This window comes from Ranitomeya variabilis, chromosome 4 (genome assembly GCF_051348905.1).
Source record: "Ranitomeya variabilis isolate aRanVar5 chromosome 4, aRanVar5.hap1, whole genome shotgun sequence".
Lineage (NCBI taxonomy): Eukaryota > Metazoa > Chordata > Amphibia > Anura > Dendrobatidae > Ranitomeya > Ranitomeya variabilis.
Window position 1 is genome coordinate 741,944,872 of NC_135235.1, and position 15,116 is coordinate 741,959,987.

The window sequence follows — 15,116 nt, forward strand, 5'->3', positions numbered from 1 at the left end:
GACTATCACAATAAGTCTAAGGAACTAAAAATGAGATTCCATGATCGTGGATATCTGAGGGTTATTATAGATCAAGCCTGCTATAATGCCAGGACTTCTGATAGACCCACTTTACTTAATCCACGCAAACCAACTAATGAAGACTCCATGACGAGACTATAGGCACATATGATGACCAACAGCCAGAAATAATAAGAATACTAAGAAAATACTGGGGAATTCTAAAAACTGACCCCGATCTGTCCAAATGGATTTCCCCATATCCATCAGTGACATAGAGAAGGGGGAGATCAATAAAAGATCAAATCGTTAGTAGCCACTATACCCCCCCAAAAAAAGAAGGGTCATGGTTAGATCAGAGATCGGTAGGACCTTTAGATGTGGACATTGCAGCTCCTGTAAATATATTACACCCTCAAACACGTTTCAGAGCTCAGTTACCAAAAGAATTTATAAATACAAATGCTTTGCAAACTGTAGGACCGAGGGGGTGAACTACTTGGGAACCTGTTCCTGCCCCAAAGATTATGTGGGTAAAACCAAGAGACAATTACGTATTAGAATAGGAGAGCATCTGGGAGATATCAGGAACAAGAGAGACACCCCAATAGCAAGGCATGTGAGTTCTCAAACATCTGGGTGACCTTGAAAGCATTAGATTTAGAACCATTGAAGTGGTTACTCCATCTGTAAGACAAGGCAACTGATACAAGAAAATTCTACAGAGGGAAAGTAGGTGGACATTTTGGCTAGAGAGTTTGAGTCCAGCTGGTTTAAATGAGCAAATTAGCTTCGTAAGCTTCATATGAGTTTGTTGTTTTGTAGAAAAACTTCTGATAAAAGAACCCTATTAAGCCAATTGAACCTACTATCGGTTGATGTGTGCCAATATTGGATTGAGCACTATAGCAATGGAAGCACTTATAATGGTATGTAAATATACGGGAGGGGGTTATCGATAACCCTTCTTCTGGGTCCCATTATTCTCTTTGGATCCAATATGTATAACCTACCTTGTGGACTGTGCACAATTTTACAAAAGACAATCAAAACTTGTCTTTAATCAGCCGCTAAGTTTTAAATTATATATCGGTGGCGCTTTAAAAATAAATAAACATCTGTAATAAAGGTGCATAATGCGCACCTCAGTGGATTTAAATACATGTACAGTAGCAGATTAAACTGTCTGACTACGGGCTAGATGGATAATGCGGAGAGAATGCCTGTAGCTGCAGAATAGTAAATACGGTGTGCTCCTACTATCAGTGGAACGCAATCTGCGTGCCAAAGACCGGAAGTCTGCTTTTAGGAAGCTAGGCTGACACGCATATACGTTCCACCGACCGGAAGAATATCCGAATACCGGAAGTACTATCCAGCGCAGCAGACACAAGATTGTAAAGACAGCTAGGGTCTCACAAGTGCCTCTGATTGAGGTAATCATGGGTCCATGGCTATAAATAAGAGGCGTGAACAGCCCATTTCCACCTATTTTTATTTTATATCCTAGCTGGGCTGAACTTGGTGTCATACACATCTTGTTGTTTGGTATGCATGTTGGACTTATTCTCCTAGATGAGGGGTTTGCAGGGATATAAGGGACAGTCAACGTGGAGCGGGGGCGCCATATCGAATTTAGGGTGCCAACCTCTGCTGTCAGGAAGGCTACCAGATTATTAGGGTGTTGGTAGGGACATGACAGGAATATTTTTTTCCTAAAATCCCTGTATAAGTGTGTCTATACTAATATACACAAACCTTGGTCTTAAGGACTGAAAGGTGCTGTTTTGTATCTGCATTTTTTTGGAATTTTTAAAGCATATTTAATAAAAATAACGTTTTTAGGGATTTCCTGTGTTTTTTTTTTTCAAAGATCTTCCTGTGTCCTCAGGCTGTACTGTCAGATAGTGGTAGATCACTTCACGACAATGGCACATTTCACTCCATTGTCAGGTCTTCAGTCTGCTCCAGAACTTGAGAACTTCATTCAGCACACCTTCTGTTTTCATGGAAATTAGTGTCACATCATTTCTGACTGAGGTGGCCAGTTCAGATACAAAGTTTGGTGGGCTTTGTGTAAACTTCTAAACCTTGTCTTGAATTTCTCATCTGCATACCATCCTCAATCTAATGGACAAGTGGCAGATACTGGCAAACCTCTTGAGGCACTTCACTAATGCACATCATGACAATTGGGTCAAACTCTTACCTTGAGCAGAGTTCTCCTACAACAACCACATAAGTGAGTCTTTTGCGAGTTCTCCATTGTTGTAGAGACACGCGGGTTAGTAGTTGCTATCGTCAGCTAGCCCGGCTGCCTTAAAAAAGACCGCATGGACGTGGGCTCATCCCACTGAACATCCAAACTCCTTTCCCGTGGGCAAAATACCACTCAGGAAACACAGGATGATGGAAAAACAGTGTAGCAATAATTTATTGAACCAACAGACAATAACATGGTGGTGCAAAATTACAAAGTTTCACCCTCTGCTGACTCGTTGGGTGTAGAGCAGATGCAACTTTGGAGCTTTCAGGGCCAATTACTCCCACTTGTGGCACCCCACTTTTGTCAGGCACCCACAGAGAGGAGGTAAGGACAAGCTTAGGAAGCTGACAGTCCATTGAGGCATATGACTGAAGGGTCACAACCTGGATTGTCCGTACATCTCCATGGGGCAAGGTGAAGGATGCTTCCCCAAACGTACCATGGGTTCAGTGATGATCAGTGGAGCAGATCTGTATTCTTGCAGCTAGGGCCATGGTCCTTAAGCTGGCATCCTGTACAATGTCAAATCTTTGTTCCTTTTGATGGAGCCATGGTGGAGCTTGGCAGATGTCCTGTATTGTGTTCCTGGCTGTGGTTTTGTAAAGTAACTCTGATAAAGGGGCAGATTCCTTTTATAGTTCACAGCTCTTATTCAGGCATTTTTCCACAGGATTGGGTGAATTGTGGCAGGGGCTCATCTCTCAATGTTTGAATATTTAATCAATCTGCATAGTTTGTCCTCTGTTTTGCAGGTTAACAAACTGGATGATCTGGTACAATGAGTAATGAACACAATAGCAAACATCGATTGTTCAATGACCTTGCCTCCCTTGCTTGCAAAGATAGCAGACGATAACCTGCAGGAGCTGATATAAGAGGTAAACAGCACCCATTCAGCAATTTCACAATTATAAATTCTAGAGTCAATATTCAGATTCATATGACAATAGTCCATGTGTCTTGAACAACTAAAGAAAAAACACAAATTCAATAGTCCACTTTCAGACAATAGCCTATGTCTGCTGGCCTACTGATATAGATGTCTGGAAAATTAAGATCAAATGCTGTGTCATCACAATTGTTTTTGGACAACAGCCAGGAATTCCTCTTCATGTATCGGCGGCTTCTGGTGTTCATGCCGCCGATGATCTTACTGGGGATTTCTTGAAGATATGGTTTGACACTAAGGTCACTCTGGGGAGACTCTGCGTATGAATAAACATGTGTATTAAAGATGATTGGATTCACATTGTCATTTTCCTGGAGATAAGGTGTAGTTGTCCTTTAAGAACATTCCTTTTTGGCGGTGTGGCTTAGGCACCATCAAGAGAGGAAGCTTCTTCCAGGAGCTCCTGATCTCCAGCCTGGAAATCAACATCCATCAGCCACACTGCTGCTGTAAATCATCTTGTCTTACCATCTAAGCCTCCATGAGAGTGTGCTGCATTTGGTGGACCACAAGAAAATAGCTCTTACAGACTGTGAAGGGATCTCTGGAGCCTGAGCCTTGAGGCCTGGTGAGTGTAGCAGACCTGTGCTTCCCCTGTGGAGGAGAGCCTGTAATTTGCTCTCTGCACCTCTCGCTTCCCAAACATCTAACAGCAGAAACACCAGCACTTTTATCATCTTCCAGAGGTTTCCTTAATCCTTCTCTGCTCACAGCCAGATCTATTGGGAGATTCCCCCTGAGCGGAGGGGTGATTACAGCCTGCACACACTTGCAATAAGGCCCCGTCTCACATAGCGAGATCGCTAGCGAGATCGCTGCTGAGTCACAAGTTTTGTGACGCAACAGCGATCTCAGTAGCGATCTCGCTATGTGTGACACGTACCAGCGATCAGGCCCCTGCTGCGAGATCGCTGGTCGTGTCGGAATGGCCTGGACCTTTTTTTGGTCGTTGAGGTCCCGCTGACATTGCTGAATCGGTGTGTGTGACACCGATCCAGCGATGTCTTCACTGGTAACCAGGGTAAACATCGGGTTACTAAGCGCAGGGCCGCGCTTAGTAACCCGATGTTTACCCTGGTTACCAAAAAAACAAACAGTACATACTCGCCTTTCGGTGTCCAGGTCCCTTGCCGTCCGCTTCCTGCTCTGACTGCCGGCCGGAAAGTGAGAGCAGATCACAGCAGTGACGTCACCGCTGCGCTCTGCTCTCAGTGTACAGCGGCACTGTCAGAGCAGGAAGCAGACGGCAAGGGACCTGGACACCGAAAGGCGAGTATGTACTGTTTGTTTTTTTTGGTAACCAGGGTAAACATCGGGTTACTAAGCGCGGCCCTGCGCTTAGTAACCCGATGTTTACCCTGGTTACCGGGTGCTGCAGGGGGACTTCGGCATCGTTGATGACAGTTTCAACGATGCCGAAGTCGTTCCCCTGATCGTTGGTCGCTGGAGAGAGCTGTCTGTGTGACAGCTCCCCAGCGACCACACAGCGACAAAACAGCGACGCTGCAGCGATCAGCATCGTTGTCTGTATCGCTGCAGCGTCGCTGTGTGAGACGGGGCCTTTAGCCCTGTTCTCACAGTGGGGGGGCCCGGACAGATCCTCCTTTGCTGAGCAAACAGGACTCCAGTGTGAGAGATAAGGGAGGCTGACAATATCCCTTCTAGTCAACAGAAGCTGATCGTCTACCACTGTCACTCTCCTCCATAAGAAGAAGATAAACTACTTTGGAATCCCACCCCTTTTCCAGCAGCAGCACCCAGGAGAACAGTAAAGGTATCGTCACACTAAACGATATCGCTAGCGATCCGTGACGTTGCAGCGTCCTGGCTAGCGATATAGTTTAATTTGACAGGCAGCAGCGATCAGGATCCTGCTGTGATATCGCTGGTCGTTGATTAAAGTTCAGAACTTTATTTGGTCGTCAGACCGGCGTTTATCGTCGTGTTTGACACCAAAAGCAACGATGCCAGCGATGTTTTACACTGGTAACCAGGGTAAACATCGGGTTACTAAGCGCAGGGCCGCGCTTAGTAACCCGATGTTTACCCTGGTTACCAGTGTAAAATGTAAAAATAACAAACAGTACATACTCACCTGCACGTCCCCCGGCGTCCGCTTCCTGCACTGACTGAGCGCCGTAAAGTGAAAGTACAGCCGGCGCTCAGTCAGTGCGCAGGAAGCGGACGCCGGGGGACGCGCAGGTGAGTATGTACTGTTTGTTATTTTTACATTTTACACTGGTAACCTGTATGTTTTTTCCTCTGCTTCTACAACATCATCACTGAGTTGTACCCTCAAGTACACTGTCCTGGGCTGGTCCCACACCTAACCTTGTCATGCTGGACCTAAAATGAGGTGACGAGCTTCGGCACCACCAGACATAACGCGGCTCATACCGGCTTTCACTGACTCTCCTGACCTCTGAGGCGCTTACCGCTAGCACCGCAGCACAACTGGGCACATGATGACCCGAGGCAGATCTAATAAGAAGGCCTCTCCTCCTCGCCTGCCAGACTTCTTTCCGCGGTCTCAAACCGCACATGCCGCAGGGAAAATGGCGGCGGTTTCTCCCTCCAGATCATCATACTCTAAGGCTGTGTGCACACGTAGCAGATTTTTTGCATTTTTTTTGTGGTTTTTCGCTATAAAAACGCTATAAAACCGCGAAAAAAACGCTTACATTAAGCATCCTATGTAACAGAATGCAATCCGCATTTTTTGTGCACATGCTGCATTTTTTTCCTGAGCGGAATCGCAATCCAGGAAAAAACGCAGCATGTTCATTAAAATTGCGGAATCGCGGCGATTCTGCACACATAGGAGTGCATTGATCTGCTTACTTCCCGCACGGGGCTGTGCACACCATGCGGGAAGTAAGCAGATCAAGTGCGGTTGGTACCCAGGGTGGAGGAGAGGAGACTCTCCTCCACGGACTGGGCACCATATAAGTGGTAAAAAAAAAGAATTAAAATAAAAAATAGCGATATACTCACCCTCTGGCGGCCCGACCTCAACGGCTTCTGTGGTGTGTGTGAAGGACCTGCGATGACGTCACGGTCACATGACCCGCGGTCAATGGAAGGTCCTGAACACACAGCATTAGGAACGGACGCCGCTGAGGTGAGTATTACCTTTTTATTATTTTTTTTATTATTTTTAACATTCTATCTTTTACTATTGATGCTGCATAGGCAGCATCTATAGTAAAAAGTTGGTCACACTTGTCAAACACTATGTTTGACAAGTGTGACCAACCTGTCAGTCAGTTTTCCAAGCGATGCTACAGATCGCTTGGGAAACGCTAGCATTCTGCAAGCTAATTATGCTTGCAAAACGCTAGTTTTCTGCGGGTATATGCATGCAAATTCTGCATGCGATATACCCGCGGCAGGAGGCGCAGAATTGCCACAGAAATTTCCGCGGCAATTCTGCTACGTGTGCACATAGCCTAACTCTTACTTTAGCACACCAAGCTAACCCAGCCTTTAGGTGGCGATTAAATGACGCATTGCTGCTGAATGGGGAGGTTTTAGATAAAGTAATGTTCCAACTCCGAAGATATTCTAAGATAAATGATAATGGAGAGGTTTCTGATGAGTCCTTATGGTTGGCGCATAAAGTAGTGATTAGAGGTGTGCTTCTCCAACAAGCTTCCTACCTGAAAAGGAAGAGGGAGAGTGACAGAGAGGTATTACTTTCCCATCTGCAATATTTAGACAATATCAACAAGTCTGCTCCCACGCCTTCTATCTCCGAGGAGATCTATCAGATTAGGTTTAAATTGAGAGAAAATCTCCTGGCCAGATATGCACATACCATGAAGAAATTCAAGACTAATCTATATGCCGCAGGTGATAGGGCAGGTGCACTCCTGGCGTGCAGAGTACGTAAGAGGGAAGCTAAATCAAGAGTGGACCATATCTTAGATAAAAATGGGAAGGCCCTCAGGAACCCTTAGGACATAGTCCAAGCTTTTGCAGAATATTATACCGGATTGTATAACTTAAAAGATGACCCTTCTACTCCCCAACTGGATCACCAATCTATTTATAAATATCTAGACTCTATAAAATTACCCCGTATTACATCTGAGCAGCTAAACTACCTTAATTCTCCCTTCACAGATGTAGAAATTAACTCGATGATTAAACAAACTAAATCTCATAAGGCCCCAGGCCCAGACGTGCTGACGAATGACTATTATAAATCCTTTTATCTGTTGCTGACTCCATATTTGCAGAGATTATTCTCGGTGTGGAGAGACTCGGGTACTGTGGCGGCTCCTGGTTTGGAAGCTACCATATCTACCATACCCAAGCCTGGGAAACCCCTCACACACCCTGGTGACTTTAGACCCATTGCTCTGCTCAATTCGGATGTCAAAATATTCACTAAAATTATAGCGTCCAGACTAAAGCTTATTATCCCAACTATAATTTCACCGGACCAAGTGGGTTTTGTGGCCGGACGTGAGTCGAAAGATGGGGTGCGGCGCATGCTGAATCTGATTAAAATAGCCGAGCTGTCTGGCCTACCCAGTGCATTCCTGTCGCTTGATGCTGAGAAGGCTTTTGACAGGGTGCACTGGGGGTATCTTCGGGCAGTATTGGAAAGGTTTGGACTGCCGGGCCCAATATTCTCAGCAATCTGTGCTATGTACTTGACTCCTTGTGCCAGGGTCTTGACGTCCGGTTTTTTATCTGGTCCGTTTCAGATCACGAATGGCACTCGTCAAGGTTGCCCACTCTCTCCTATTATTTTCGCACTGTGCATGGAGCCGCTTGCTGAACGCATAAGAACCTCTACTAATATCACCGGCATCAGGGTTAGACAGATGGAGCACAGAATTGGCTTGTATGCTGATGATGTTATTCTATCCTGTATCCTTGGAGACATCCTTGACAGCTATTACCTTGGAACTCGGGGAATTCAGTAATGTGTCATACTACATATTGAATCCCACAAAGTCCTTGTTGTTTCCGGTGGCAGTTCCATGCGCGGCCAAGTCGAAAATGGAGGCTGAGTTTCCATTTAAATGGATGACAAAGGGTATCCCGTACTTGGGAGTTATTTTGACGGGCTCTGAACAGATTGTTGAGAAGAATTTCTCTAAATTGATCACACAGGTTAGGGCACAACTTGACCATTTTCACATAGTTATGACAACCTGGATTGCCAGGATTAATGTTTTCAAAATGATGATCCTGCCTAAAATACTGTATCTCCTTAGGTGTATCCCATTAAAAATCCCCAAACGTTTGATTTCGAAATTACAAACTATGACATACGATTATATTTGGTCACACAAAAAATCTAGAATCTCTAGGACCTTGATGTACTATCCGTACAAACGGGGAGGGCTGGGAATGCCGAACCTCATGCTGTACCATAGAGCGGTCATACTAACTGGACTTAGAGACTGGTGGCAGGCGGACAAAGACCATAGATGGCTCCAAATAGAAAACTACTATGCCAAAACTAGATCTACCCGCACGATTCTTGAGGCCGAATCTATTGCAATCACTGATTATTCCCCTACCTTACCAACCATGAAAATCGCCCTCCACTATTGGAGGACACTGGTCCCTTCCTTGATTAAATTATCTCATGACTCCCTATCCTTAAAAGCCCTTGAGACACACATCCCATTTATTAATCTCCAGCCTTGGGTTGATGCTGGAATCATAACATTACGGCAGATATTTGATACCACTGGCCTTATCCCCTTTGACCGCTTGGCCTCCAACTTCCCGAATGTCCGGAGATATTTCTATCAATATTTGCAGATACGTCATCTACTTCATAACTCCCCAGACTCGCCTTTCTTCAACTCCCATTTAAATAACAGGGTTAATGGTTATTTCTTGTTGCCTGACTCTGGCCCGAAGGGAATTTCAATATTATATAAAGCCTTAAATGACCCAGCAGAAGATGTTAAACTGCCATATATGATCAAGTGGGAACAGGATCTGGACTTCCTATCTGACCCGATGGATTGGGAGGAGGGACTGGGTGAAGTATTACGGGTATCTGCCTGCGCCAATCATCTCGAACAATTGAAAAAAGTACACCTTAGATGGTATCAATATCCGGTTCAGGTGGCTCACTATGACCCTGCCGGGTCGGATAAATGCTGGAGGGGGTGCGGTCACAGGGGAACTCTGGAACATACCTGGTGGTCGTGCCCAATTCTTCAACCCTGGTGGAGAGATATGGACCTTTTAATTGCACAGGTCTTGGGGATCCAGCTGACTCTGTCACCTAGGCAGGTCATTCTTCACATCGGCCTGGAGGACATTCCACACATACTTCGAGGTACACTATCACATATTCTAATAGCTGCCAGGTTATTAGTCGCCTCAAGATGGAAAGACACTAATTCTCCCAATATTAGAGAATTAATTAATAAACTTAATGTCCACTGCCAATATGAACTCGCCTTGGCTCACTCCATGACTGCCAACACCAAAAGACAAAATATTTGGCACCCTTGGTTACATAGCGGTCATTCCTCTATTGACCCGCACCACCTTGTTTGACCGTTTACTTGAGTGGGAATAAGTAAGCATAATTGACATGTATGTTTTTGTGTTTGTAATATTCGTATTCTGCCACAGTTTGCCAGGACCCCTTGTCTATAACTGAACTGCTAGATAATGTCTTGTGAATGCCTATACTCCTTTCCTCCCCCCCTATTCCCCCTACCGTACCAACCCCTCCCCCCCTTTCTGATTGGTTTTGTTTTTCTCCTCACTTATTTCTGGTCATTTTTAGTTGACCTCTGTTACTGTTATTACTGTTTGACTGTACTGTATTGTTTTGGAAATCTTAAATAAACACTAATTGATAAAAAAAAAGAACATTCCTTTTTGGAAGTGCATTTGAACAGCAAGGTGGCTTGTTGTTGAAGGGAAATAGAGAGAAAAAAAAATCTATAAATCTTCATCATAGCGAGTGTGAGCGAGCTGAGTGTGACCTGAGCGTAAGTGTGGAAGGCGGTAAGTGTGACTTGTGATTCAGTGACTTTGGAATCAGGGAGTTTCCAAGGGAGGAATTGCTCTCTGTTTTTTAGTAATACTTGTATTTATTTTTTATTTAACGTTTCTGTCTGGTGCAATCCCCATTAGGAATGTGCTCCACAATTGTTAATGCCATCCAATGCACATCTTGCCACATGTATGCAGTCCTTGACCAGCCGGTCGAGGGTGCATACTGCTGTGCGAGATGTGAGCACGTTGTGCATTTGGAATCCCAGATTCTGGATCTAAATGTGCAGCTGGCAACACTGAGATCCATAGACAATATGAAGAGGAGTCTTCTGCTCACAGAGCAGATGCTCAATGGGATAGATGAGAAGGGGGATGGTAGGATGGAGCTGCAGGACAGTGAAGTAGCAAGCTGGGTGACAGTTAGGAAGCGGGGTAGAGGGAAGAGTGCCAGGGAGGTTAGTCCTGATCTGGCTCACCCCAATAAGTTTGCTAAGTTGGCAGATGAGGGGGGTACCAGTACAGGGGTAGCACTGCTGCAGCCAGGCATGTCCTCTGAAAGCCGGAGGAGTGACTGCTCCAGTAAGGAGGGAAATAGGAGAGCAGGGCAGGCCAGACAGGTGCTGGTAGTGGGGGACTCAATTATTAGGGGAACAGATAGGGCAATCTGTCACAAAGACAGGGATCGTTGAACGGTGTGCTGCCTACCTGGCGCTCGAGTCCGACACATCGCTGATCGGGTGGACAGATTACTGGGAGGGGCTGGTGAGGACCCAGCGGTCATTGTGCACATTGGCACAAATGACAAAGTTAGAGGTAGGTGGAAGGTCCTTAAAGATGATTTCAGGGACTTAGGCTGTAAGCTGAAAGCAAGGACCTCCAACGTGGTATTTTCCGAAATACTGCCTGTACCACGTGCCACACCAGAGAGGCAACAGGAGATTAGGGAGGTTAATAAGTGGCTCAAGAATTGGTGTAGGAAGGAGGGGTTTGGGTTCCTGCAGAACTGGGCCGACTTCTCAGTTGGCTACAGGCTCTATGCTAGGGACGGGCTGCACCTCAATGGGGAAGGTGCAGCTGTGCTGGGGGAGAAAATGGCTAGAAGGTTGGAGGAGTGTTTAAACTAGGGATTGGGGGGAGGGTATTCATTTTATAGGAGGGGAAGATAGTGCAGATAGAGACCTGGGCACAAATAAGGAAGTTGGGGGTGGCGGTGGCATGGGGGGGTGGGGTTAGAACAGTTAGTAATTTAAGAAAGAATAGAAGTACAGAGAGGAACATCAAGTGCATGTATACTAATGCCAGAAGCCTCGCCAACAAAATGGACGAATTAGAACTAATGTTGTTGGAATATAATTATGACATGGTGGGGATATCTGAGACATGGCTGGATGAGAGCCATGACTGGGCTGTTAACTTGCAGGGCTATAGCCTTTTCAGAAATGACCATACAGATAAGCGAGGGGGTGGGGTGTGTCTGTATGTAAAATCGACCTTAAAACCCATCCTGCGTGATAATATAGGTGAATCAAATGAAAATGTAGAGTCCCTGTGGGCGGAGATAAGGGGAGGGGGAAAAAATAAATTACTGATAGGGGTTTGTTATAAATCTCCAAAAATAAGGGAAGCAATGGAGAATATCCTCGTAAAGCAAATAGATGAAGCTGCGACTCAAGGAGAAGTCATTATTATGGGGGACTTCAACTACCCTGAAATAGATTGGGGAACAGAAACCTGCAGTTCCAGTAAAGGTAATCGGTTTTTGACAACTAAGAGAGACAATTACCTTTCACAACTGGTTCAGGACCCAACAAGAAGGGGGGCACTGCTAGACCTAATATTAACCAACAGGCCAGACCGCATATCAAATATAAGGGTTGGGGGTCACTTGGGGAATAGTGATCACAAAATAATAAGTTTTCATGTCTCCTTTAATAAGATGTGTAGTAGAGGGGTGACAAGGACACTAAACTTCAGGAGGGCAAATTTCCAACGGATGAGAGAGGATCTTGGTGCAATTAACTGGGACGATATCCTGAGACATAAAAGTACACAAAGAAAATGGGAGATGTTTATTAGCATCCTGGATAGGACCTGTGCACAGTATATACCATATGGGAATAAACATACTAGAAATAGGAGGAAACCAATATGGCTAAATAGAGCTGTAAGGGGCGCAATAAGGGACAAAAAGAAAGCATTTAGAGAATTAAAGGAAGTAGGTAGTGAGGAGGCATTAAATAAATACAGAAAATTAAATAAATTCTGTAAAAAGCAAATCAAGACAGCAAAGACTGAGACAGAGAGACTCATTGCCAGAGAGAGCAAAAATAATCCCAAAATATTCTTTAACTACATAAATAGTAAGAAACTAAAATATGATAGTGTTGGCCCCCTTAAAAATAGTCTGGGTGAAATGGTGGATGAGGAAAAAGCCAATATGCTAAATGACTTTTATTCATCAGTATTTACAAAAGAAAATCCCATGGCAGACAAAATGACTAGTGATAAAAATTCCCAATTAAATGTTACCTGCTTAACCCAGCAGGAAGTACGGCGGCGTCTAAAAATCACAAAAATTGACAAATCTCCGGGCCCAGATGGGATACACACCCGAGTACTGCAGGAATTAAGTACAGTCATTGATAGACCATTATTTTTAATCTTTAAAGAGTCCATAATAACAGGGTCTGTACCACAGGACTGGCGTATAGCAAATGTGGTGCCAATATTCAAAAAGGGGACAAAAACTGAACTCGGAAATTATAGGCCAGTAAGTTTAACCTCTACTGTGGGTAAAATCCTGGAGGGCATTCTAAGGGATGCTATACTGGAGTATCTGTAGAGGAATAACCTCATGACCCAGTATCAGCATGGGTTTACTAGGGACCGTTCATGTCAGACTAATTTGATCAGCTTCTATGAAGAGGTAAGTTCCGGACTGGACCAAGGGAGCCCAGTGGATATAGTGTATATGGACTTTTCAAAAGCTTTTGATACGGTGCCACACAAAAGGTTGCTACATAAAATGAGAATAATGGGGATAGGGGAAAATGTGTAAGTGGATTGAGAGCTGCCTCAGGGATAGGAAACAAAGGGTGGTTATTAATGGAGCACACTCGGACTGGGTCGCGGTTAGCAGTGGGGTACCACAGGGGTCAGTATTGGGCCCTCTTCTTTTTAACATATTTATTAATGACTTTGTAGGGGGCATTCAGAGTAGAATTTCAATATTTGCAGATGACACTAAACTCTGCAGGGTAATCAATACAGAGGAGGACAATTTTATATTACAGGATGATTTATGTAAACTAGAAGCTTGGGCTGATAAATGGCAAATGAGCTTTAATGGGGATAAATGTAAGGTCATGCACTTGGGTAGAAGTAATAAGATGTATAACTATGTGCTTAATTCTAAATCTCTAAGCAAAACCGTCAATGAAAAAGACCTGGGTGTATGGGTGGATGACAAACTCATATTCAGTGGCCAGTGTCAGGCAGCTGCTACAAAGGCAAATAAAATGATGGGATGCATTAAAAGAGGCATAGATGCTCATGAGGAGAACATAATTTTACCTCTATACAAGTCACTAGTGCGACCACAGTTAGAATACTGTGCACAGTTCTGGTCTCCGGTGTATAAGAAAGACATAGCTGAACTGGAGCGGGTGCAGAGAAGAGTGACCAAGGTTATTAGAGGACTGGGGGGTCTGCAATACCAAGATAGGTTATTACACTTGGGGCTATTTAGTTTGGAAAAACTAAGGCTAAGGGGTGATCTTATGTTAATGTATAAATATATGAGGGGACAGTACAAAGACCTTTCTGATGATCTTTTTAATCATAGACCGGTGACAGGGACAAGGGGGCATCCTCTACGTCTGGAGGAAAAAAGGTTTAAGCATAATAACAGACGCGGATTCCTTACTGTAAGAGCAGTGAGACTATGGAACTCTCTGCCGTATGATGTTGTAATGAGTGATTCATTACTTAAATTTAAGAGGGGACTGGATACCTTTCTGGAAAAGTATAATGTTACAGGGCATATATTAGATTCCTTGATAGGGCGTTGATCCAGGGAACTAGTCTGATTGCCGTATGTGGGGTCGGGAAGGAATTTTTTTCCCCGTGGTGGAGCTTACTCTTACCACATGGGGTATTTTTGCTTTCCCCTGGATCAACATGTTAGGGCATGTTAGGCTATAGGTTGAACTAGATGGACTTAAAGTCTTCCTTCAACCTTAATAACTATGTAACTATGTAACATTTATCTTAAAATCCCATTCTACAAGTTATGTCCTCGCTTCATTTGTCCCTTTGAAGTCATCAAATTAATGCGGTGTCCTACAAATTGAAGTGGTCAGCCTCCTTACTGATACCCAATTCCTTCTTTGAATACAGCCGGAGGCCAATCATTTTAAGTCCCTTCTTCAAGGATGTCTTCCAGATGTCTAAACATTATTTCTAGGATCCATAGTAGAGATGTCTCCAGTTTAAGATTTTCTGTTCTCGAAAAAGTGTATAAACCCATACGTGGGGGAGACCATAAACGTAAACTATTTAATACAGAATCCTTTTGGATATTAATGCTAGAAACCAGATGGGTTTCTTTTAACCCCTCTGTGACCTTTGACGTACTATCCCGTCGAGGTGACCTGGGCCTATCTGACCCTTGACGGGATAGTACGTCATAGCCAATCGGCCGCGCTCACGGGGGGAGCGCGGCCGATCGCGGCCGGGTGTCAGCTGACTATCGCAGCTGACATCCGGCACTATGTGCCAGGAGCGGTCACGGACCGCCCCCGGCACATTAACCCCCGGCACACCGCGATCAAACATGATCGCGATGTGCCGGCGATGCAGGGAAGCATCGCGCAGGGAGAGGGCTCCTTGCGGGCTTCCCTGAGCCCCCCG